Source organism: Sceloporus occidentalis, unplaced genomic scaffold (genome assembly GCF_023333645.1).
Source record: "Sceloporus occidentalis isolate IW3139 unplaced genomic scaffold, rSceOcc1.0.p SCAF_4, whole genome shotgun sequence".
NCBI classification, from domain to species: Eukaryota; Metazoa; Chordata; class Lepidosauria; order Squamata; family Phrynosomatidae; genus Sceloporus; species Sceloporus occidentalis.
The window spans coordinates 173,428,481-173,455,272 of record NW_028316984.1 but is presented as its reverse complement, the minus strand read 5'-3'; positions in this window follow the sequence as shown (position 1 = coordinate 173,455,272).

The following is a 26,792-nucleotide window of genomic DNA, read 5'->3' as shown; positions in this document are numbered from 1 at the left end:
AATTGGAATTACTGAAAAAGAAATTTTGTTAAATTTGCACATAATTTCACGTTGTAAATGCAAAAAAAATTGCACAAAACATTCTTTTGATGGCAAGGAGAAATTTTTTTGAGATTTTTTTATTCTCCTGGGTGAAAGTGAGATAAGCAAGGGTTTTAATCATTATTGCTGTTTGGGCTAAGTTTGCCTTTGGCAGCAGTTTTTAAAAATGGAAAATGCTAATTAGGTAAGGTGAGTGCAGTCTTATACATGTCTACTTTGGTGAAAGTCTCATTTAGTTCAATTGGTCTTACTCCCAGCCAAGTGCATATGCAAGGCCAGTAGTTCAAAGACATTTGACATCTTCAGCAGGGAGTAAACAGGTAGTGTGCCCTCCTCTAATAACAAAGATTACATTTCAAGATACAGGGCTGAGCCTGCATGCTTCCAAGATTAAATAAGAGCTGGCACCTTTATCACTCTCTGAATAGAGTTCAGCACCTTGGTTAGCTCCTTTAAAAATGAAACAAAGAGCCTAAACAGACCAGCTCGAAATACTGGTTTCCCGGCAGCTTGGGGGCATGGTGGATGCAGAATGCACTTCCCAACGTTGCTCTGAAGCCAACCGGAAGCCTCTGGGCTGCCCACGCATGTGGCGGCTTCACAGTGCTCTGGCAGCAGAGTGTTTACACGTCACACGTCTCAGGAGTAACATAAAGCCATGGTTGAGAGGGAAATGCCAGCTTTTTGCTGGCACAAAATAGACCAGCATTTTGCTGCTTCTTTTTGGGCCGGCAAAAAGTTGGATTGGGGCTGCACCATGCAGTTGCTGTGGCCCCAATCTGGCTCTCTCAGGGACAGCTTCAAGCCACCCCTTCAGTATGGTCTGTTTTGCCCTTAAAACCCAGAATCACCCACTGACATGGAAGCCACGAATCACCATTGCCGTAATGCAGTAATACAGCGGGTCCTTGGTATTCTCCCCGATACCAAAATCCATGGATTGCATTATATAGTGTAGTGTATATAAAATGATAAAATCAAGGTTTACTTATTGGATTAAAAAATACTTTCAAACCATGGATGGTTGAATCTGTGAATGCAAAATCCATGGATGCAGAATCCATGGATACAGAGAGGCAACTGTATTAATATTTGAGCAGTCATGATTGGTCAAACCATGCTGATGCTGCTGCAAACCCTCAGCTGGTTCATGTTCATAATTTCTTAATCCTTTATATAATCTTGGTGAGGAAACATCCTTCCTTTTAATGAATCCCATTGTGGGAGAAAGGTGGGATATAAATCTTTGAAGTGAACAAACAAAGAATTCCTTCCTAATAGGTAAATCTCAATCTAGATTTTGGTTCACCAAGATGAAACTGTTATCCTCTAACCTGCCTCAAACATGCAGGTTCAGTGGGGCTGGAGGTGCAGAGGCCATGTTCCATTTATACAAATCTTGTGTTTTTCCACAGTTTCTTCCATCTTTATTCTTATGAGGAAAAAACCTGTTAAAGAGAAAAAGACAAAATAGATGTGCACAACTTTTCAACTGTTAGCTTTAGTGACCTTCAATTAGAATCAGACTCAACATCCTACCTGATGGAGAGAGAAGTCTTCCAAATCTCAGTCTAAATCCCCTCTCTAATCTAGAATTTTCATCCCAATTGTCAGTATTAGGTTTTGTCAGTGCTTGGGAAAGTTACTTTTTTGGATGATTAATGCCAGAATCCTTTAGTTACTATGGCCAATCAACAAAATGCATTCAGCACCTTGTGCAGGTGCTTTAAAATTTGGACTAAATTCTGTTACCGATTTGCCACCCCACTTGACATGCCATGCCTATAAATAGATACAATTTAGAGGACAGGACCAACAGAGTGGACCCACTCTCCTTTAATTGTGTAGAAGCCCTCTTATGCAGAACATTACATCAAGTTGAATCTTTTCTCTCATTGCTTTAAAATATTCTTAGTTGCTCCAATAAAGGGCAAGCACATAGAAATCTTTCCGTGTGGTGATATTCTAGCTGCTGAAGACTGGTTAAATGTTTTTCTTAAGACTTGAAAAGCTGTCTCTGCTTATATGCCTGGCTGCAACCGATTGGATTTTTGCCTCTCTTTATGATATATAAATCGATCAAAGGCTTGAACTGGTGTCTTCATGCACGACCTGCTGCCTTGTCTATTCTCATCTTTATCTAATTCCCAAGCAATAACAAAGTTGTGAGTAGGGATACAGAGCTTGGGCTCCTTGTGAACTTTTTTCCTCAGGTTATCTTTAGTATACTTTAAGCACAACATGACCAGATGGGCCAACAGTTCATCCAGTATGTTCGTTTGTTCTGCTGATTGTGTGTTTTGTGTTTCACATCTTAAAACTTTTCTTGCATTACAGTTTGAGGCTCATGAAAACTTAGGGCATCTGAGGAAGTAAACTGAAGTCTACGAAAGCTCATGCTGCCAATTTCTTTCTTTCAGTTAGTCTCAAAGGTGCTACAAGATCTCTCTATATACTGATTCTACAGACTAACACAGCTATATCTTTGAAAACTCAGGGCACATTTCTTTCTTTCCAATTTGTATCCCACCTTCCCACCAAAGGGGCACTTTAGCTAGCTAACAAAAAAAGTATATACACAATAAAATATAATGAATTACACCAAAATGTCACAATGAGGTGCAAAATAAAAGTCAAAAAGTTAAAAAACCAAATCACTTTCAAATTGTTTCTGATTTATGGTGACCCTTAGGCAAATCTATCACAGGATTATCTTGGCAAGCTTTGTTCATAGGCAATTTGCCTATGCCTTCCAGTGAGCCTGAGAGAGTTTGTTTCCATGGTCAAGTGAGGGTTCAAACTGTGGTCTCCAGAGTCATAGCTCAATGCTAAAGCCACTACACCATGCTGGCTCTCTTGGGTCATCTTACAGGCCAATAAACAAAAGACTGGCATCCTGTTAATGGCATAAGCAGGTGTGGACCATATTTGTACTTGTGAATGTCTTTTCCTTTTTGGTTGTTGTGGAAGTTGGAATTCTCTTCCACCCTCACGCAATGACCAAAACTTCCATCTAAGCTTTCCTTGTACATGTTACCCCCCCCCCACAACATGGCCACTTACTGGCTGGTGCTAATAATAATAATAATAATAATAATAATAATAATAATAATAATAATTTATTTATAGCCTGCCCAATCACAAGGAATCTGGACGGGTTACAGCAATAAAAATACAGAGCATACAATACAATTCAATAAGTTAAGATAAAAGAGAGCAACATAAGTCACAGAATTCACAGCTAGACCTGATGGAACTGGGCCTGTCTTTTCACTCCCTCCCAGGTCTGATGATGACAGTTGGCAGGGAGGGAGGGCTCTTCTTCTGGAGGCAAGAATTTAATTTTAGTTAATTCTAATTTAATTCTTCTCATTAAATTTAAAAGAAGAATTGGTGGACAGAGTGACATGAGTCACAGTAAAAGGGGAGAGGAACTAGGTAGGGAAGGCCTGCTGGAAGAGATCTGTCTTAAGAGCCTTCTTAAAGGCTGTAAGAGTAGAAATGTGGCGGATCTCCTTCGGCAGGTCATCCCATAGCTTCGGAGCAGCAGTGGAGAAGGCCCTCTGGGTAACTAAGGTTAGTCTAGATTCTTTTGGCTGAAGTAGATTCTTCTCCGAGGACCTTAGAGTGCGGGATGGACAGTATGGAAGAAGGCATTCCCTTAAGTATTCTGGACCCAAGCCATGTAGGGCTTTAAAGGTAATCACCAACACCTTGTACTTTGCCCAGAAACTAATTGGCTGCTAGTGAAGGGCTTTCAAAACTGGTGTTATGTGATCATTATGAGAAGTACCTGTAATTAACCTGGCTGCCATATTTTGTACAAGTTGAAGTTTCAGAACTTGGCATGAGAGTAGCCCCATGTTGAGCGCATTACAGAAGTCCAATCGAGAGGTTACCAGCGCATGTACTACTGTTTCAAGATCTCCCAGTTCCAGGAAGGGGCGCAGCTGGTGTATCAGCCGAAGCTGATAACAAGTGGTCCTGACTGTCGCATCCACCTGAGCTGTCAGGTGAAACGACGAGTCGAGGAGCACCCCCAAGCTGTGGATAGTGTCTTTCAGGGGAAGTGTGACTCCATCTACAACTGGCTAACGTAACTCCATACCCAGGCTCGGGTTTCCTATGATGAGTACCTTTGTCTTACCTGGATTCAGCTTGAGTCGGTTTTCCCTCATCCAGTCCATTACTGCCCCAAGACAGGCATTCAGAGGAGAGATGTCATTCTTAGTCACTGCATCAGTCTGGGACATAGAGAAATATATTTGGGTGTCATCAGCATACTAATAACACCCTGCCCCATATCTCCGGATGATTTCGCCCAGTGGCTTCATGTAAATGTTAAACAGAATGGGAGATAGGATGGCGCCCTGGAGGATGCCAAATTTTAGCTCTCTTTTAGAAGAGCAACTGTCTCCCAGCACCACCATCTGGAACTATAGCTTGCTGTGATGCTTTTAATGATTGTTTCACAGATAAAATCTCTCAGATAAGAGCTGATTTGGATGCCAACTTTAAGTCGGAAGTAATGAGAGAGGCATCCAACGCCTCTGCCATTACTGTTAGACTGGATCAATTTGAGTCGGTTAGTACTGAGGATGTGGACAAGCTCCTTAGTAGTCTGAAAAAAAATGACTTGCCCTGTCGACCCTTGCTCATCTGAGCTGGCTGTCCAGGGGGGTGATACAGTGATACAGGCGACCATGGCTGTCTCAACACTGTATCCCACCCTGAAGCCAGTTTGAAATGTTTGGAAGATTATTGGCTTCATCCAAGACTGCTTGTAGTTGATTGGCAACTGCCCTCTCGATCACCTCACTCAAGAATGGCAACAACGAGACTGGCCTATAGTTATTTCTATCCAGGGGGTCCAGGGAAGGCTTTTTAAGAGTGGTCTGACCACTGCCTCCTTAAGACAAGAAGGCAGGGTACCTTTCCTGAAGGATGCATTGATGCTCAGCTGGATGAGATTTCACAGACATAATAGATGCAGAGTAGAAAGATTTCTTGGCTCCATCTATCGCCACTTGATAAGACCTAAGAAAAGTCCACTGAAGTGATTTATCAGATATGCGTTGAGATTTCAGCCAACACTTCACTAGTCATTGTCTAACCCGCTTCATTTGTTTAAGATCTTCAGTGTACCAAGGGTTTTTAGCAGGTTGGAAAGGATGCTTGGGAGCGATCATGTCTATAGCTCTGGTGAGGTTGTTATTCCACATATTAACCAGAGCTTCGACAGAGTCACCGGCACTGCTAAGGCATAAAAGGGAGGTACAGGCCAGGGGTGTTGGTGTGAAAGGAGTCTGTTGCATCCATGGTTATTTTTTTTTTGGAGGGGTGGGCTTACAATTTGTGATTTTCCCACTTTCTCTGAGATCTTGCACCCCTAACCACCATAAATGTGGAGGTTAGACTGTATACATGTAGCACTCAAACCCATCTAGAGTAAATGGATGGAAGGATAACTTTCAGTCTCATTTAATGTATCTGCTCTGTTGTAGCTTAAGAAATAATTGGATTGCTGGCAATATGCAGATTTAAATGTACCTTCAGGTACAGATTTCCCATAAGCCAAGCAACCAACAAAGTTTATATGTTTGGCTTTTAATTCTGCAATTTATTAGCTCTCCAAAGCCATTGCAGATACAAGCTCAGTCTTAATTGTTCCATTTTTATTTTCATGGAAAACACAGTAAATCTTAATGGTTGTGCATAGAACATTAAGAAGCAAAGTAGTAGCTGTAGGAAAAAAAGTATTCAAAACATTAAATTAGCAAAGGCATAATAACATTTTCAAGCTGTTCAACAGAATTTACACTGAGTCTGAGAGTGTAATTGTCCTGAGAAATTCTTAACAGGGCTTCTGACAGAGTCAGTATCACATTCCCAAGATAGCACTGCAAGGTCTTTCTGATCCTCCACTCTGCCCATTTTGAGACTTTCAGTACTTTGCAGATAATATTTCCCCACTTTAATTATAGTGCTGGTTAGGAAAACATTTGTCTGTTTTCCCTCCCTTACTAGTTCACATGCTGTTTGTTTATAGCTCTCTGAAAAACCATTTTAATAAGGTCAGATTTGCAATTTAAATTAACTTTAGTATTTCTTACAAACTCTACAACAGTTTGTTTATGGGAATGGCATATAGACTCAACTTGAAATTTATAGGGGTGTGTGTGTGTCTGTGTGTGTGTGTGTGTGTGTGTGTGTGTGTGAGAGAGAGAGAGAGAGAGAGAGAGAGAGAGAGAGAGAGAGAGAGAGAGAGAGAGAGAGTTTTCTTTTCCAAATGACATACATGGGAGATAAATTTTGGTGACTATTTTCTCTTTTTTTCAAAATAACAGTGCCAAGAACAAAGAAACAAATTATATATAAAGTTCAACATTTCAGCTGATGAAGCAGTTCTCAGTGGGGCATCCTTTTATGCAAATAGACCTCCTCCCATTTCTGTTTGCAACTGGCCTGTGTTTAAAATAGAATGGATGGTTCACTGGGATAAATCAGCAGATGTTTTGTGTGAACAAATTTCTGCTTTTTGACTGCATTGTGACTGTCTTCTGCCTTTTGTTCTGTCCTTGTGAACAGATGCGCAAAGATGTAATCTGGTCTATCAAAGCCCATATTGTTTCAGACTGCTTCACCGAGCTTTTGATTGGTCTCCTTGAGTCATGTGCTATTACAGATGTCAGAAACTGAATGATCACGAGTCTGTGTTGTACTATTTCAGCCCTTGAATATTTTAATTTATATTAGATTTCAAAGATGCTAGTAATGAAGGATCAAAGTCTCCTCCAGTGTACCTGTTCTTTGCTAGTGGTTTTGGGTTGGCTTATCGGGTTGAATTGATAGAACATCAAACAATGTTCAGCCTTTAATTTTTCTGATAGTGTCTCAGAATGAAATTAGGTCAAGGGCAATATGGGACATTATAAGGGCAGCTAGATCCAGCCATATGTAGTGCTTGTTGTGCTGGAGTAGCAGTGGTGACAGGTGGCTTCCATGTCAGTGGGGAAGTGAATCTGCTCTGGGTTTAAGTCTGAGCTTTAAGGGAGTTCAGAGTGGTGAATTATACCCTAAAAATAGATTTGGCTCATACTAAGAGAGTCAGTGTGGCATAGTGGTTTGAGTGCTGGACTACAACTCTGGAGACCAAGGTTCAATTCCCAGCTTGGCCATGAAACCCACTGGGTGACCTTGGGCAAATGATAAGCTCTCAGCCTCAGAGGAAGGCAATGGCAAACCTCCTCTGCACAAATCTTGAAAACCCCATGATAGGTTTGCCTTAGGGTCACCATAAGTCAGAAACAACTTGAAGGCACACAACAACAACAGCAACAAAAAGCGCTGAGCAGATTCACCATCCCATGTCAGCCACCAGCTGACACTGTTGGCCACTCCAAACCCATGAAAAGGTTGTCCAGGCAATTATCAATGGGTGCTGCCAGAGCATTGGAGCTGTGGCAACTGCCCAAGGATGCTAGGTACTACTTAAATTCTTAGGGCCATGCCCATGCTAATCTACTGTGTAGTGTTCTTGACTCTTTCTGAGTTTACTCCAGGTATGACTAAGCCTTCCTGCATGATCTATATAAATCATCACAGAATTGGACCATCATGAAAATATTTATTTCATCCATTCAGTGTTTTCTGGGCAAAGTGGCCTGTGAATGATTTGCTCACATAGTAACTTTTTGCCAGGGTGGAGTTATTGGAAGTTATTGAGATGCACCAGGAGTAAGAACCATGAGATCAAGGTGCAAAAGCCAAGCTAACCAAAGGATAGCAGCTGGAGCCAGGATCATCTGGGATAAGACCACTGTTGCTCACACAAATCACAGCGTCTAAGCTCATGCTGGTTAAAGAAAATGGGGTGAGCAGATGTGGTGGCTAGTACCAGCCAATTCTTCACTATCCTACAAGTAGCCTTGATGATCAATCATGTGGCCCAGAAGTGCAGAGCTGAGGCTCCCTGGTTCTATCTCTGTGACTTCCAAATGGTTCTGTGTTTATCATCCTTTTTTTTTTTTAGGGGAAAAGGGGGTTCATAATTTAGTGGAAGAGTCCATGTTTTGTTTCTGTAAAGTACCTGTTACATTCCTTGTCATCTCTGTATTTGATCTGTTTCATTTTGTTAAGGTTGGGGAACACACCTGCAGACTACTGCTACTAGTAGCAAAAATGGTCCTTAGATAAAAAGACCCAGATTTACACTGTAGAAATAATGCAGTTTGACATTATCCATCTCACAGAATCCTGGAATCTGTAGTTTAGTGAGGCATCAGCACTCTTTATCAGAGAAGGCTAAATACCTTGTAAAACTACAAATCTCAGGATTCTATTGGATGATGATACAGCATCTCAAATGGTGTCAAACTGCATTATTTCTATAGTGTTGATGGCCCCCAAGAGCTAACTAATATGTTTTCACATGGATGAAGTGTATGTCCTTTTCAATTGTATTTCAGCGATAAGACCACAGCTTGGAAAAGTAACTTTTCCAGACTCTGGATAATACTTTGATATAAGTTGTTTTATTGGACAATGCCAAGAACTTTTGTTTTCAAACAACCCTTATTTTCCCTTGTGGTGGAAAAGAGAGACGCTCTGTGATTATTTATAACAGTAAAGAACTTCTAGGCTTGAACATTAAATCAAAAATGGCAGGACAATTCGAATAATGAAAATGAGTCACTGAAAGAATATTGTAATTGGGGTCTTCATGTCAATAATGCACTCCTGTGATTCATGCTTACCTGATCTTTCTGATGACTCCAATTGAAAATTCTTGTTATATAATTGAAGCATAAGCTGCTAGCATATTGCCAAGGTGTATATACTCAGCACTGAATGGGAGTGCATTCCAACTGCATTTGAAAGGACCAATTAAATGGATTTGTAATATATGGTCACACAGGCTAACCTAGCTACTGTGAATATCCAATTTGGACTGATTTTCACTTATTTTTACATTATAGCATAACGATGGGATCATAAGATGTGGAAGCGAAGATCTATTAAGATTTGTTGTACCTTGGCAGCACCTCTGCCATCCAGCCCACTCTTAGATCACAGCATCTTTAGTATTTTCTTTAACTTAGTTTTATAAGTTGCTGAAATTGGCAATGTTCTACTTCTTCCTGCCACTTTGGCTGTATATTTATTCTATATTTTACTTAATGTGTGAAACTCATCCTGTTCCTTAAATTCAGAATGCCTAACAACAATTGCAAACAATCGACAATGTAGCATATATGTAATGCTATTTTTAAAAAATTAGCAGCATGGTTCTATGCACGCCTAGATAAATCTGTCTCATTGAGTTCAATGGAGCTTACTTGTAGGTGTTTATGACAGAGATGAATAACCTGCAGCCCTGCAGATGTTGTTAGAGTGCAGTTCCATAAATCCTCAACATTGGTTGTGCTGGCTAAGGATGGTGTACATTGCAGTCCAACCATATCTGTCACCTATCCTCCATTGTATAGGATTAACAGACTAAGGGCCCAAACAGACAGACCAAAATAAATCTGCTTCGAGTCACTTTGGAGATACGTGTTTAAATGACACACGCATCTTAAGAAGCCAGAAGCTGCATCAAAGCTGTGCGGCTTTGGCGTCGCTTCCAGCCTCTTAGGATGCATGCATCATTTAAACAGCATACCTCCAAAGTGACCCAAAGCAGCTATAGGCCCCATTTAGACTGGCATCAAAAAACTGGAAGGAACTGGGCTGATTCAGATGCCCCTCCCCCGAATCTCTCCGTGCCCACTACAAAAAGAGGGGCATTTTAAATCGAATGCATTCTGTGCCTGCTGTGAAGGTGCCTGCTGTCAATCAAGCGATCGTCATGGTGACGTTTTTGCAGGGGCATCGGAAGTGTCCCCCCCTCCTTTTTTTTAAAGAGCCATGCACAAAATGCCCCAAAGTGTCAATTTTTTTAAAACCTCTTTTTTGTGTGTTGCGTGTATATGTGAGCATTTGGGTCAGATCTGCCCCTGTCCCCATTTTCAATCCCATGCAAGCTAATGCATCCCCCACTCCTTGCCCCCCAGAATGCCTCTTACACATGAAATAATAATGATAATGATAATGATAATAATAATAATAAATTCCTCACCTCAGAAATGCCAGTAAAGGATGCAATTGCCATGCATTCCTTTTTTTTCTTTTAAAAGCAATTCAGGGCTGCCTCTGAATTCAGTAGCAAAAGCATGTATCATTTTGTCTAATTGACAAGAGCAAAAAATGTAACATTCGAATTTGTAACATTTGTGACATTTGCATTCGCAACATTTCCCCTTTGCTGCAAGCGAGCAGAGAAAAGGGAAAGTGCACAAGCTGCTAGCCCTGCTCTATTTATCTATACATTTGCCTCAAGAAAACAAATCATGTGCATATTTGTTCAAAAATAATTTTAAAAAAATATTAAAACGGGGGGATGCCTGATGTGAGCTCCGTTCGTGCCCTGCCTTTGACCTGACCTTTTTCCTCCTGCTAGAGGAGCTTTGCCATTGCCTTCCACTGAGGCTGAGAGAGTGTGACCTGTCATTTCCAACTAAAGTAGACCCATGGAATCAATTGGGAATAAAATGGAAATGCAGTGCAGGCATTCCTGTAGCATTCTCATATAACACAAATAATAATAATAATAATAATAATAATAATAATCCAGGAGCAAGAGGAGGTGAAAGTAGAACAAGCAGCCTGATTTCCCTACATGCCCCAGCGTAGCACCGCAACCCAATTACCCCTGGAAATCCTTCTCCTCCTCCTCCTTCCTTCAGACTCTCTCCTTCCTCGGTGATGCTCTTTGACCCTTTCTCCCAGCTCCTTCATCCTCCTCCTCCTCCTGCTCCGTTTTAGAATCCCCTCCATGGCTCCCTTCCTCCCACGGCCCCTTTCTCCTCCTCATCCTCTTCCTTCATCACTTTCTCCACCCCCCACCTCTCTCTGACAGCCCTCTGCAGCCCCAAAGTCACCCCTGATTTCCCCCTTTCCTGCTGTCCAGAATCTTTGCATCCAGATTCCCCTTTTTTCGGCTCTATCCTCCTCCTCCTCCCCCTCCCTTCTGATGATGGGAGGGAATGCTCCGACCTCTGCCCACCCCCTGACACTAATCCCTCCCTAATTTGCCCCGATCATGATCGAGGGCAAGTTCAAATTTCGAGCAACCCGAGTCTTTTGGGAAAAGACGGATTTTAGCCCGAATCTGGATACCGTGGTGTATGGGGCATTTCCTTGTGCAAGCCCCGACATGGATTGTGACGGATTCGGATCCAATATGAACCTCACGTGCAAGAATCGCTTTCAAACCCATTTTTTTCTGTAGTCTGAATGGCCCCATATTTTGGCCTGTCTGTTTGGGCCCTAAATTGCTCCAATACCTACCTCTTCCTGTTGTACTGTTGTTGCATTGGCTTTGAGTTATGGTGATCCTTTGAATGAGACACTTCCAAGATCTTATTATAAGTTGAGTCTAGCTTATCCAAAATGCTTTGGACAAGAAGTGTTTTGGGTTTTGGAATACAGTCAGTCCTCTGTATCCATGGATTCAATCATCCACAGCTTCAAAATATCCTCCCAAAATGGAAGTTCCAAAAAACAAACCTCGATTTTGCCATTTTGTATATACCATTTTATTATACCATTGTATTTAATGGGATTTGAGCAATCACAGATTTTGGAATCCACATGGGTCCTGGAATCAAACCCCAGTAGAAAACAAGAGCCCGCTGTATTTCCATATATATAGTGAGATATCTTGAAGATGGGACCCAAGCCAAACACTGACATTCATTTATGTTCTGTATACACCTTATAAACATCACCTGAAGGTAATTTTATACATAAGATTTTTAATAATTTTATGTATGAAACAAAGTTTGTTCACACTGAACCATCAGAAAGTAAAGGTGTCACTATTTCAGCCATCAATGTGGACAATTTTGGAATTTGGAGTATTTAGGATTTCAGAATTCCCAATAAGGGAGACTCAACCTGTATTAACAACCTTGCTCAAGTGTTGCAAATTCAGGACCATGAACATTATCATGTTGTAAATTGTGTTTCAGTATTACAGTACGCCCGCGCCATAGGTGGCTTCCTGCTTACGCAGAAGCCACGCAACGGGAGAATGAATGGCGTGTGCGCTCATGGCATGCACACTCTCCGGTGCCATGAGCATAAAGCCCATTCAGTTGAATAGGACTTAAGCTTGCATGTTTTTTGGCTTACGCAGGTGGGGGGGGGGTGTCTGCCCTCATTCCTCTCCCTGGGAGCTATGCTCCTGGTACAATAGCCTTCATTTAGTCATTTTGGATTCTAGTGAGATTTCAGGCTTGATTTGTTCCAGGACTCATTTTAGCAGTCCATGAGATCCATAAATCTCTCATCTAGCACCACTTTTCAAATGATGAACTCTTAGGTGAGAACTAGATGTATCATCCTTGGTAATGTGCAGCTGCTACCCAAAATGGGCAATCTTGCATTTCTCATTTATTTTCTCTTCCACAGTAATATGAAATAAAACCAAAGCCATATTTACTTGTTCTGGAAGCATGTTGAATCAAACGTGTGCTGTTTCTTCTGCTCACTTTGGTTGCTGTCCTGCAAACCTTGGTTGCTATCCTCACATAGAGAGTGATGAGTTTGCACAGGAGAGCTAGATGTGGATGCTTTTCATATTATCAGGGGACCTGTTTTTTTTAGACTCCCTTTTTGTGTGGAGAGCCAGTTCGTATAGGGAAAGCTCTGTCATTCAGGCTTGTTTTTATTCATGTAAAGAGGGCAACACAATCGGATATAAAGCTGGTGTGTGTGTGTCAGTGTGCTCCACTCTTACTTATTTTTGTTAAGTTATTCATTTATTGTTGTATGCCTTCAAGAGATTTCTTTCCTATGGCGACCCTATCATGGCATTTTCTTGGCAAGATTTATTCAGAGACACTTGAACATTGTTTTCCTCTCAGCCTGAGGGAATATGACTTGCCCAAGGTTACTCAGTTGGTTTCCGTGGCTGACTGGGGATTTAAACTCTTGGTCTCCCAGTCTACTAGTCCAACCATCAAACCATTACACCACACCAGCTCCCAAGATATTTATATCCTAATCTAAGGATCTCAGATGAAGTATAATAAAGTCAATTGAAACTGTTTTAAAATTGGAATTTTAAGATTAATTAGTCTAAAATCATATCAAAGTGTCCTACCTCTGCTTCTCTTCACCAGGAAATTCAGATGACAATGTTGCCACATCATAGGTTTTACTTTTAGTATACTTTTAAAAAGCTTTTAGTACACCTTAGTGTGAAAGGAAACCAGATGAGCCATAGGGCTCATTTTTCAGTGGCAGCCATACATCTCTATTCTATTCTGGACCATGATGGATTCAATTTAAATATGGGTTTTGTGGCATGGGTTTCCTGTATCCCTAGGGACCACTGGCAACTGCACTGTAGATTATCTTGTGTGCTTTGCCAATATCCTTCTCTTCTAAAGAGCCATAATAAATCAGAGATAAGAGAGCAGCATCCCTGGCAGAGAAAGGGGCGGGGGATTAATGGTGATAAGTGAGAGGAATGTAACCAAATGTGCCTTGTATATTTTAATATATTCATGTATGTTTGCTCTGATTGCAAGAAAGTTCTATATTTTAAACTTTGAAACAGCCAATGGAATGTATGGAAGAAGCTTCTTTGTTTGAACTCCTATAAAACCTACTATTTTCCTTAGAACAGAGTTCCAAAATTTTGGAATACTAATTCCTTTTGGGATTATTGCTGGCATAATAAACTGTGTTTTCAACTGACTTCGGTCCCCTCTCATTCTTCTGCTCTGTCAAGCCGAAGGTTTGCTGTGGGTTAGTGAGAGAAGCTCACAGATGGTATTTTCTACAACTCTCTGTGTGTGTGCGTAGTGTGTACCTTCAAGTCATTTCCAACTTATTGTGATCCTAAGGCGAACCTATCATGGGGTTTTCTGGGACTTACAGTGTGCTGTTTGACCAAGGTCACCCAATAGGGTGTCCATGAATAAATGGGGAATTGAACCCTAATCTCTAGAGTCATAGGTACAGGATTATGCTGTCATCCTCATGTTATATCACTGTATAGAATGAGTAGTAGGACTTTTTAACATGATGACTCAATATAATATAATCTTCTCACTCGGAATAGTCCAGGTGTTCATGAAATATTGTAATCTATTCATGGTTATTTTTTTTTTAAAAATTGTTGGCTGAATATAATAATGAATTTTTTTTAGAATGGGGATTATTTTTTATTTTTGTCATTACCAGTGGGCAAATCCTATATTAGGCTTACTACTGCAATTTACATATAACAAGTACCCTATAGATCTGGGAGGGTGATAGCTCTTTTCTTCTGGTTGTACAGTTGCAGCCAGGTGCTGCCAAGGCACCTCCATCCTGCTCCAGCCCCAAAATAGCTGAGGCAGTGTGCATCAGCTCTGTGAAGATGCCTAGCGTGAGACAGGGGATGGAGGATGGAGGTAATGAACACCTCCTTGCACAAACAAGTTAAAAGTACAGTGGGCCCTTAGTATCCACTGCGGTTTGGTTCCACAACCCCCCGATGGATACAAATCTGATTATATACAATGGCAGAGTAAAATGGTATCTATATAAAATGGGAAAATCAAAGTTTGCCTATTGTAATATATATATAATATTTACAAGCCAAGGATGCTTGAATCCATGGATAAAAAATCCATGGCTAAGGAGGGCTGACTGTATATCTGCATATCCCCAGTATATGCGAGCATCAGTCACCAATAGGATTCTGGCCATTTTTTGTTTTCTTTTTTATTCATTGTTGGCCACCGTTTTTCCCATCTGAAAAAGTGGGACACAGGCTTTAAAGTAAATGATAAATGTAAATTTAGCAGGTATAAAGCTGAGATGACAAAGGCTTTGTTTCTTAAAATGCAATATATTCTTGAACAGTTCTGAAGTTACATTCCTAGAATATTGCTAAGGAGAGCAGGTTTCCTCAGGCACCACACTGCAGCCAAACATCTACCCATCAAATACAATGATGTCATTTGTTTGATATCATAGAATCATAGATTTGGAGGAGACCACAAAGGCCATCCAGTCCAACCGCCTGACATGTGGGAATACAAAAAACACTCCCAACAGATGACCATCCAGCCTCTGTTTAAAAACCTCCTAAAAGGGAGACTCCACCACACTCTGAGGCAGCATATTCTACATATATACAGCTCTTACTGTCAGGAAGTTCTTCCTAATGTTGAGGTAGAATCTCTCTTCTTGTAGTTTGAATCCATTGCTCCATGTCCTAGTATCTGGAGCTGCAGAAAATGAACTTGCTCCATCCTCAGTATGACATCCTTTTAAATATTTAAACAAGGCTATCATATCACCTCTTCACCTTCTCTTCTCCAGGCTAAACATACCCAGCTCCCTAAATTTCTACTCAGAGGGCATGGTTTCCAGAATTTTCACCTCCTCTGGACATGGTCCAGCTTGTCAACATCCTTTTTGAATTGTGGTGATATGTATGATTCCATCACTAGGGTGGGCAACTTTGGTGGGTCTGGCACCAATGTTTCCCCACCTAGCACTCATTAAAAGTCACAAAAATAGATTAAGGTGCTACATGTAGCCTGCTGCCCACCCTGTCCTATCCTTTCCCAAATTGGATAAAAATATTGTACTGACTGGGCAATATCACATATACTTTGGGCATATAAATGGCAGCTGCATAACAGATACTATTCATATGACACAGAACATGCACACTACTGAAGTCTAGTTTTGGTCTTGCAGTCCAAAGGATGTAATTGTGGTTTCAGATGCCTAAATAAAGCTAGAAACTGGAAAACCTGGATTAATAGCCAAAGCCATCTGCATGAACAGGTTAAATACAATTTATGAATATTTTTATATGACTGACGTATGATTGATGGACAGCTTAGATTTGCATTATCTTTATGAATTCACACCTATGCAATTGGGTCTCTCCAACTTGGCTTGCTATTATTTTGTGACCTATTTCTTTTCTATATTCCAAAATTAAGCGTAAAAAATCTGTTTTATATAGCATTTAGTTTTAAATACAGTACTGCCAGTGCAGTTGAAATATGACATCAATCTGATGCCAAATGATTCTTTTTCTCTTTTGATATTTTCCCCCCTTTGAGAATAAATAACAATATTTTCATTTTCCATATTGGAAATGCCTGCTGGGTTTAGGAACATAGGAATCTTTCTGTGGTCTCCGTCAAAAGAAACATTGTTCACTGAGAGAAGACTGGAATAAATCAGAAGGATAGTTTTGCATTTTCGCTCTCTACAGCTTTGATCAGGAACCACAGAGAAAAGAAAAGTGGTATTTTTGAAAGCATTTGTGGGTAAGCCTTTCTGATTGACATCTATGAAAGTTTTATGTTTGTTGTGAGCAAATTATTGAGAAGCAGCTCATGGTGGACTATTGAGAAGGCTTTTAACCAAGGTCTATAGCCTTTTAACTTGTTTAGAGACCCTCTCTGATTTGGCATTTAACTCTTGTGAATATGCTGAAGAATGGTATCCATGCAGAGATGGCACTTTAAATATAACCTGCTGCTCTTCAATTTGCCACAAGGCTCTACAAATAAGTTTGCCTTAATATAGTATGCAGTAGTTTGAGTATGGGACTATCTGCTTTATCACACTAGGGGGCAAACAGGATTTAAGCAAGAGTTAAATAAGAGTTGAACAGGAAATGCCTGATGTTTAACATACAACATTTTCTGTTTAACTCTCGTTTAAATCCTGTTTGCCCCCAGTGTGATAAAAAGACTCTGGAAACCAGGATATGGATTCCCACTCAGCTATGGAAACCCACTGGGTGACCTTAGGCAGGTCACATCTTCTAAGCCTCAGAGAGAGGCAAAGGCAACCCCGTGACCCAATCTTCCCAAGAAAACCCTGTGGGAGGTTCACCTTAGGGGCGCCATAAGCCAGAAAGAGCAACAAATATCCAGTAGAGATATGCAAGAGATCTACTGTGGTAGATATGTTCTTGTGGATTTTACCTGGTCTAACTGTAAGCAGTCTGGCTGGAATTTGAACCCACATCTTGATGGACAGCTGTGGGCATGTTTGACAAAAAGTACACATTTGAAAAGACAGACAATAGAGAAATGTGCTTATTTCCAAATATGTAGGGCATACTGTTTAGTATAGTTAAGAGGAGGCAAGCAAAGACATGTGAGATTTGGATTCAAATTCCTATAGAGATGTGAACATCAATAATAGTCTGCCCCACAGGGCTGATAATAAGGTTAAAAAAAGGATAAGAATGTAAGAAGAGCCCTGCTGGATCATGCCAAAAATCTATCTAGTCTAGCGTTTTGTTCCTATAGTGTCTAATGAAATGTTTATGGGAAGCTCACAACCAAGACCTAAGCTCAATTGTATCCTTTCTCTTGTGTTCCTTATCCACTAATGATCAGAGGCACATTACTTTTGATACATCAAGGAATATATAGTCATCATCACCAATTTTAATTCAGTTCCCTTTTCAAGTTGGTGACCAGCACTACATCTCATGGTGAAGAATTATACAGTTTAACTAGGCACTGTGTGAAAATGCTTTATATAAGGACAGAAAATAGCAATGTATTTTACTTCCAGTTGAGGAAGAAATATGTATAGGATTTTCTGCATTAAGGAGGACTAGATAAAATTTTCTGGTAGATTAGTTTGGTGGATAGCCCTACTGTTGTCCAACATCTTTATAAAGGGATAAGGAATAAAGGGCATACTCATGAACTAGGAGTGGTACCTAGTATCTCAAAACAAACAAAACAAAACAAAAAGAATCAGGATTCAGTATGGCATTAGGAGACTGGAGAATTGGGCCAGAAGACACACAAAATGAATTTCCAAAGAGTAAATGTCAAGTTCTACTTTAGGCATGAAATATCAGATACACAAAAATAGGATGGGTGGCACTTGGTTTGGCAATCATATCAAAATGATATAGTGTTTCATGCTGTTGTGCTTTCCATCATCATCATCATCATCATCATCATCATCATCATCATCATCATCAAGTATAGTGCCCAGAGCAAGTACTGTATAGTGTTCATATCAAGTGAGGTAATGGTATTAGTCTTTTCTTCTTTGATTAGGCCTTACCATGATGATTATGTCCAGTTCTTGGGAATGCAGTTCAGGAATGATATTGAAAAAGTAGAATGTGTCCAAACGAGGATGACAAAGATGGTAAAGGATCTGGAGGTCAATCCCTATGAGGAACACTTGAAGGAGGTGGGTATGCTTGGTCTGGGGAAGAGATGATAGAGGTGATGAGATAACTTTCTTTAACTATTATTTTATGAGCTATCAGATGGAATATGAACCAAGCTTGTTTGTGACTCCAGGAAGTGAGACCTGAAACAGTGGATCCAAAATACAAAAAAGGAGACTTTGACTGAACACACAGTGGCAGCTGGTATGTCAGTGGGATGATGAACCCAATCTGTGTTTTAATATGAGTTTTGAAGGAATTATCTGTGATGTCCTGCCAGGACTGATTGAAACTTTCCCCTGCATTTTCTTTCATTTTGGTTCAGGCCATAGTATGTTTAGTGTAGAAACGTTCTTTGTATTAGTTGTGGGAGGAGCTGTAGGATTCCCCTGCATTATTTCCAGGTTTGGTTTGCCCTTTCCCAGCATGCTTTGCTGTAGCTGGAAGCCTTTAGTTTGGGAGCAGTCTTTGCTGTGAGCAGGCAGAGAGCTGTCTTTTTGGTGGCAAACAGGCCCAGGCAGCCGGAAAGGGCATTTCTTACACTTTAGCCAAACCAGTTACCAAGTTAGCCATTTCAGTTACCAACTCAGCCGAATTAGTTACCATCAGCAAGAAAATAAAGGAGTTCAGGAGCTGAAAGACCCTGCACCAGCTCCATTGAGTGAGGAGAGCAAACCAACATCAGACCCAGAAAGATGGCATCCGGAAGATTGCTGAACTGTAAAGTACCTTTTGTTTAGAGCTGGGGAGGAGAAAACTCTTTATTTTTGTCCTTTAAATTAAATTTCCCCCCTTTTGAACTTTACATTCAGCTTCAGAGCCTTTTTTGGGTAGAAGAGTTTGATCTCACCAGGGTACCAGCGTTGCACACCCAAACCTGCCACCACCTTTAGTTGAGTGTGTCTTCACATTATCCAACATGGTTTTTTGGGCATAGGCCTCAGCACCTTCAATAGCACCTTAAGTTCAGACAAAAACCTGAAGGAGATTCACCACCATACAAACATAATATTAAGCTTTGACTGTGTATTCCTGCATGGCAGAGGGTTGGACCCTTGTGATCTCTTCCAACTCTTTGATTCTGTGATTCTAAGAAAGCAATCAGCCAACACTGCATTTGGAAAAACTGACTAATGGTGAGAGCTGTTTGACAGTGAAATTGACTGCCTCGGAGAGAGGAGCTTTAGCTGTGAATTTCTTACACTGGGCAGGGATTGGATTAGATTACCCTTGGGGTTATTATTCTATGATTACAAGTGGCAGAATAAATTGGTTGACCTTGGATACTAAACAGCTTGATCGCAGAAGGGCTAGAGTGGCATTTGCTGCTCTGTTTAAGGCAGCAACATTTTTGGCCCATTTTTTGGAAGGCACTTCTGCTCATATGAGGTGAATAACTTAATCTTCCTACCTGTGGGAGCCCCATGAGTCATATCTTATACTATTAAAGGAGGCCTTCTACCCATGTAGGAGTTGAGGAAGGATAGGAGGGACTGTAGTGGATAGGCTGGATTGACAAAACTCAGATGTCTCACCATCTGTAAACAGGAGTACTTTCTACTAGTCCTAGGTTACCAGTAGATAAAGCCCAACCATGGGTCCACTTTGTACTGTTGTGGTTGTTTTCTGTCTGCAGCTTCAAAGTGCTTCTGAATTATGGTGACTATAAAGTGAGCCTATAGGGTTTTCTTGGTGAAATTTGTTCAGAGAGGGTATGACACTGCTTTCCTCTGATGCTGAGAGCATGCGACTTTCCCAAGGTCACTCTGTGGCTTTCCATGGCCAAATAGGGATTTGAAACCTGGTTTCCCAGAGTCCTAGTCCAGCGTTCAAACCATACTGTTTTACCCTAATGCCTAATTTTAGTAGAGGAAAATATCAGTTCTGGTGAAGAAGTTATGTTGACAAGTTGAAAACAATTTAGAGTGTGAATCCCAATGGACTTTAGAACTGGCCAAGGACTGGCAATGGTAATTTTATGTGCATGGGTGTGCTATCTTGTCCACTTGAATTTTGATAATATTAATTCAGATTGATGCCACGGAGTATATGGCTTCTCCATTTAACCTCACAAGAAGTGGGGTTGGGGGTTGGGGGTGTGTTTGAGAATTTCTGGCCACATGTCTATGTAGACTGAGCATTAAAGCTCACCTTTTCTATTTGCTGTGTCACCATAGGTGAATATGATGCCTAATTATCACCAAAATGATTGATGTTCCCTTATGTAGATAGAATGGATGTTACACTTTTCCTTTTATCCTTTTATCTCCCTGTAACAGCTGATTGTTACTGTGCATGGATCACAATAAGCTTTTCTAAAGGAAATATCATAATCACAAAATAAATAAAAAATACAATCACCACAGCATGATGGAAGTGCTTTTGTTTGCTTAGCTCCCTCCCCCTCTTTCTTTTTAACATACAGATTGATTGGGTCTCTCTTGGATAATCTGCTGCAGGCTTTTTAGTAAGAAGATGAGATGATGCAGTGCTTTGGAGCCTTGGATGCTCCATCAGTGGTTGGAGAGGATGAAACACTAGTTTAAAAGTTAAAGAGACAGCTGTGAGAAAGGAAGAGCTTTGTGTATAGTCTTTTCTCTATAACAAATGAGCGATGCATTATAAAGTAGTATTTATGTTTGCCAATTCTGTGGTTAGAGAAATATATTCCCATCCAAACCGTATGAGGATTTCTTTCTAATTCCCTTCTTATTGCTATAATATTAGGTCCAGATTTTCAGAATTGCTAGCCATCCATCACTTACTATTCTTTGCCCAGCTTCAAAAAAGAAGGGGGGGGGGGAGCACAACAGAGTAAACTGTATAGTGTTTTCCTGACCTGACCTCATGGGTGCTCTGGTTGCCTCCCACTCAATATACTAGCTGCCTGTTCTGACACACACATATATATTTCTGCAGTCTTTCCTTCAGAACCTTGACCCCCCCCCCCCCTTGCCTGTAACTCACTTTGATGGAGAGCCACCTGAACCAAATCCCAGTGAAACTGACCACAACTGTAATGGCTTTGAAAAGGTCATGTTTACTGTAACATGGTTGTCATTAAAAAATAAAATGCAAGGCTTTTGCTTTAGTTGTACAAGGAAAGTGTATTTGCCTTCTGATAATATCAGAATCTAAAAGTTGGCAGCTGTAGAGCCAATTAAAACACTGGTATAATATTAGTGGAATAATTGTCTTTTTAAAAATAAACATACTTGATTATTTCTGTTGATATTTAGCACCTAGAGAGTGAATATCAACAAAAAAAATCATGTATTGTTTTAATTTAATGTCTGCATTAGTTTTGCAACCCCTAAGTGTTATTCAAAGAGACATATTTGCTGTGTGGACTTTCATCAGAATCAGTATGTCCAGAGCAGAGTGATCAGATGCCATAACTGCAAAGGAGGACAAGACACTGTGAAATGTAAGACATTCAAGAAAAATGTAGGGCATTCCAAAATAAAAGCTAAAAACACTAATATAAATATAAATTCATTTCATATGGTTCATTTACAGCTATATTACTCAGTACCTGAAGAGACAGGCCAAAATAAAGGTATTTTGGGTCACTTTGGAGGTACGCTGTTTAAATGACACACACATCTCAAGAGGCCAGAAACTGCACCAAAGCTGCGCTCCAGTCCTTAGGACTGGAGCATGGCTTTGGAGCAGCTTCTGCCCTCTTAGGATGCATGCATCATTTACATAGCTTACTTGTGACCTGAAGCAGCTTTATTTTGGCCTGTCCGTCTGGGCCCATAGTCTGTATTTTACTATATAATCAACCATATTTTTCTGATGAACATATCTCCATTCGAATGCCTTACTGGCTTGCAATATACTTATAGAACTCTGAGCAAAAACAAAGGCTTAAAACTGCACATTACTAGCAACAAACCCTTGACAGAATCTACATTAAACTTACTTCTTTCATTTATAATTTTCCCATTTGCTCTCTCATCCCTCCTGCTTCTTCCTCAACCCAAATCTCACACTTTCGCCCACCCTTCTCCTTGGAGCTGCTGGTCTGCTTCAGCAACCCAAATCCTCCTTTTCTTTCTTTTCTTGGGCTGCAACCTCCAGTCCTAGAGGGGCTCACACTCCCCTCAAAGGACTGTGTTCGCAGTCTGGGGGTGCTTCTTGACCCGTCGCTTCAGATGAGGAATCAGGTGAATGTGACGGTCAAGAGCGCCTGTTATCAGCTTCGACTGATACGCCAGCTGCGCCCTTTTCTGGAACAGGGTGACCTCAAAACTGTAGTACGTGCACTGGTAACCTCAAGACTTGACTTTTGCAATGCGCTCTACATGGGGCTACCCTTGTGCCTAGTCCGGAAACTCCAGTTGGTACAGAATATGGCAGCCAGGTTGGTCACAGGAACAGCAAGGAGTGACCATATAACACCTGTCAGAGATGATGGGAGTTGTAGCTCTTCACCTCTGGCTCGAACTCACCACCTTGTTACGCACCGGCGCTGACCAGTTTTGGCCAGTGGATAAAGCTTTGCTCTAAAGCAGCAGAGTTACAGAGAATAGGCTGAAGACGCTGACAAATTCTCCAAGCCTTCTCACTCTTGCTTCCACAGAAGTCTTCACACTTCCTCAGGATCCAGCTGGCTCTTGTATCTTGACTCAAGACACCAGACAACTCAGTAGTCTTATATAAAAGATCTACTTTATTCTACTGTATACAGCTCCAAAACTATCCAACACAACTCCAATACTCCTCAACTACTATCCACTACTACCCACAAAATACATTGGGATTCATAGCCATTATTATAGCCCTTGGAAAACACCACCCACTCTTGTCAGTTTCCACCCAGTGGGCGTGTACATCCATTTTCATTGGTTCTCTTGGTTCATCCCATAATTAATGATTTCATCATTTCACCTTGTCCACTTAACAATTCTCAGGTGTGTTCAATTATCCACTTTGCATTTCTGTCCTTGGCATTTAGGACTTGCTAATTGCATTACCTTTTACACCTGTGTGGCTTCTAATTGCTTTTGCTGAGTCATCCTGACTCTCACATACATGTTTTATTTCTTTTACTGTATATCCCATGTTGCATTTTCCTTAACAACACCAACATTGAAGTCACTCCACTGGCTGCCTATTAGTTTCCGGGCACACTACAAGGTGTTGGTTATCACCTTTAAAGCCCTACATGGCTTGGGCCCAACCTATCTAAGGGGTCGCCTGCTTCCATATAATCTGCCCTGTACACTCAGGTCCTCTGGGAGGAATTTATTACAGCCCTTAAAGACCAGGATGACGGCGACTTCCCAGAGGACATTTTCTGCAGCCGCTCCCAACTTATGGAATGGCCTGCCGGACGAGATCCGTCAAATTACCAATCTAGAGAGCTTTAAAAAGGCCATTAAGACGGATCTCTTCCGGCAAGCCTTCCTGGAATAAAATGCTCGGCCACAAATAAGACCTCCCATCCAGTGAACTCTGCCCATGATGATTTTTATTTAGCTTAGTCGGTTTTAATATGTAGTTTTTAATCTTACATTGTTTAATCTTGTTTTAAGGGGGGCATTATGTATATATGGATGTATTTTAACCTGTTGTACGCCGCTTTGATTGCCTGGTAAAAAGTGGGATAGAAATAACATTTTTATTATTTTTATTTATTATTCTTCTACACCTCCATCAGAAAAAAAATTAAACAAAACCACTACATGGTCAGTGACAGTCTTCTCGGCATCCTGAAGCTAGCACTCCTTTGCAGCAGCCTGGACAGTAATAAATCTGTTGAGCTAACACTTACTTGCCTGCTAGGATGATACAAGGACAGGTTTTATGGCTCAAACTAGAAGACATTTTGTAATTCCTCCTGGAACCTGGATATAAGGTTGAGATTTAAAACATGTCTGATTTAGAATATGTCACTCTGGTCCAGGATCAGTTTCATATACGTACCTCAATGTTTGAATTACTCATTAGGGCTTATAACTTAACTTTGTCCTGGATCCATTATCCTGCCTATATAGATATAGGGAAAAACTTCCCACTAAGGTTGGTCAGCTATCTTCAAATGTAGCTTATTCCGCTGTTGAAGAATGCTCATCATCAGGAAGTCCTTAATGTTTAACTGGGATCTTTTTTCTTGTAGTATGAATCTATCGGTTAATATTCTGTCATTGGAACAGCACTGTAGGAGGGTAGACCCTGGGAGGGCTGATGGGGCTGGTGTGGGTGAGCAAGGGGGCCCAGGAGCTGACTTGTGTTTGCAAGGGGAAAGGGATGAGGGGGGACAGGTGGGTGCAGAAGGAGGGGCGGACACACCCCAAACAGAGGAGATTAAAAGGGAGATGGCCTGGAGGGGAAGGAGAGGAGGAAGATGAGGACGCATGGGTTGAGGGGAAGATGGGAGGTCGAGAAAGATAGTGGTAACATGGAGTCCAGGTTGGAAAGGTTGTCCAGTTTCTCTGCTCAACTCCTGGGGAAGGCCCCAGCTGGGGCCCCATCAGTCAATCATTCTCCCAGACCCCAGCTGGGAAGGAGATTTGGGAGCTAAGTGCCTCAACCTATACCATGGTGAGGCTAATCTAGAAGGGTGCTGGTGGGACTCCCGAGGCAAGCAGTGGGAGCACAGGATCCAGCTGCAGGGGCCAGGAAAAGAGGATGTGGAGCATTTGGAGAAGTATTATGTCAGGATTGCATCCCAAGACTAAGGCTGGATGGTGGAGGATTGGACCATCCGTTTGTCCCCAGACAAGGGAGACTGCGCAATAAAGAAAACCCGGAATGGGAGAAGAATACTGTGGTGGCGAGTTTTGGGGGAACTCCTGACAGGAGGACTTTGATTTTGGGAATTTTGTTTCTTAAAGTCAGTCGGCAGACTTTCTGTTCAGCGGGCCACTATGGTTACCCAGGAGAGGATACCGCAGACTGGACTGAGCCATAAATTACTTCAGTAAAGTTATTTGTTGACCAGCATAAGTTTGGCTGCGCGTGTGGTTTGTTGGAAGTAATGGAGACTCAAGGGGGCCGGCCCCTGCCTGGACCAGCAACCCCTCTCACAAGCACACAACAATCTCATTCCATCCACTTTATGATAAGCCTTTGGAGTGCTATCATGTCACCTCTCAGTCTTCTTTTCTCCATGGTATACGATCCCAGCTCCCTAAGCTGTTTTTCATAGGGCTTGGCTCACAAAACTGTAACTATCTTGGTCACCCTTCTCTGAACACATTCCAGCATGTCCTCATCCTTCTTGAACTGTGGAGCCCAGAAGTGGGCACAGTATCCCTGTGATGTAAAAAATAATCTCTTAATGCATTTTGGAAGATTTCAAGTGGTCTATAGAAGGCTCAAAATGTTTTCTTTGTGTATGCAAGGTTTACCTAATCTGATTGTTTCACTTACCATCTGTATACTATTCATTTTTGAATAAAAACATTGGTAACGTATTGAACAGCTCCTTTTTGGGGTATGGTATAGGAACATCTGGTACCCAAAAAGATCTAGGCTAACATCAGTCTCCCAGAGGGCCTTTTCTACTACTGCTCCAAAACTATGGAAAAACCTGCCAGAGGAGATCCGTCACATTCCCACTCTGACAGCTTTTAAGAAAGCACTGAAGACAGATCTCTTCTGGCAGGCCTTTCCAACTTAGTTACCCTCCCCAGATATAGAGATATTTGTCCTCTCATGTGTCTATTCTTCCCCGCCTATGTTTCTGCCTTTTTAAAAAATGTCTTTAATGTTTTTAATGTTTTTATACTATTACTGTTTAATTCTGTTTTAGTACGGGGAATGGGGCGGGCAGTAGGTCTAGGGTTTGATTTTATTTTATTTTTTAACTCCATTGTAATGTGATGTTTTTTTCTCTCTACAAGATTTATTTATTTTATTTATTTACATTTTCTCTTACATCCATCTTTGCAATAAGCGTAGAATATACACGTAGTTATATTTTTATCTACAATATCCCCACCCCTCCCTCTCCTCCCCCTAAACTTCTCCCTCCTTCCCTTCCCTTATTCTCTCCTCTCCTCCCTCCCGTCCTTTTTCAACATTCTTTGACCAACCTATATTTCTCTCTTTCTTAATGTGATGTATTTTATTGTTGTAACCTGCCCAGATTCTTCATGTTTGGGCGGGCTAGAAATGAATCTTTATTATTATTATATTATCATTACCCAATTTTCCTGTTAAAGAAGTAATGTCCGGGAACACATCTGCTTCATTAACTGAAGTATACCTGTACTCCCCTTGATTTGAACACTATCCCTCTGTAGATGCAGCCTAGAACTGCATTATTGTTGTTTTTTGGCTGACATATCACATTGTTGACTCATGTTTAGCCTGTGATATATGGAGATCCTTTTCATATGCACTGTGATCAAACCATGTGTCACCCATCACATATTTGTGCATTTTCTTGTCTAAATGTATTTCCTATTGAAATTCATTTTGTTAGTTTTGGACTAGCTCTTTAATCTGTCAAAGT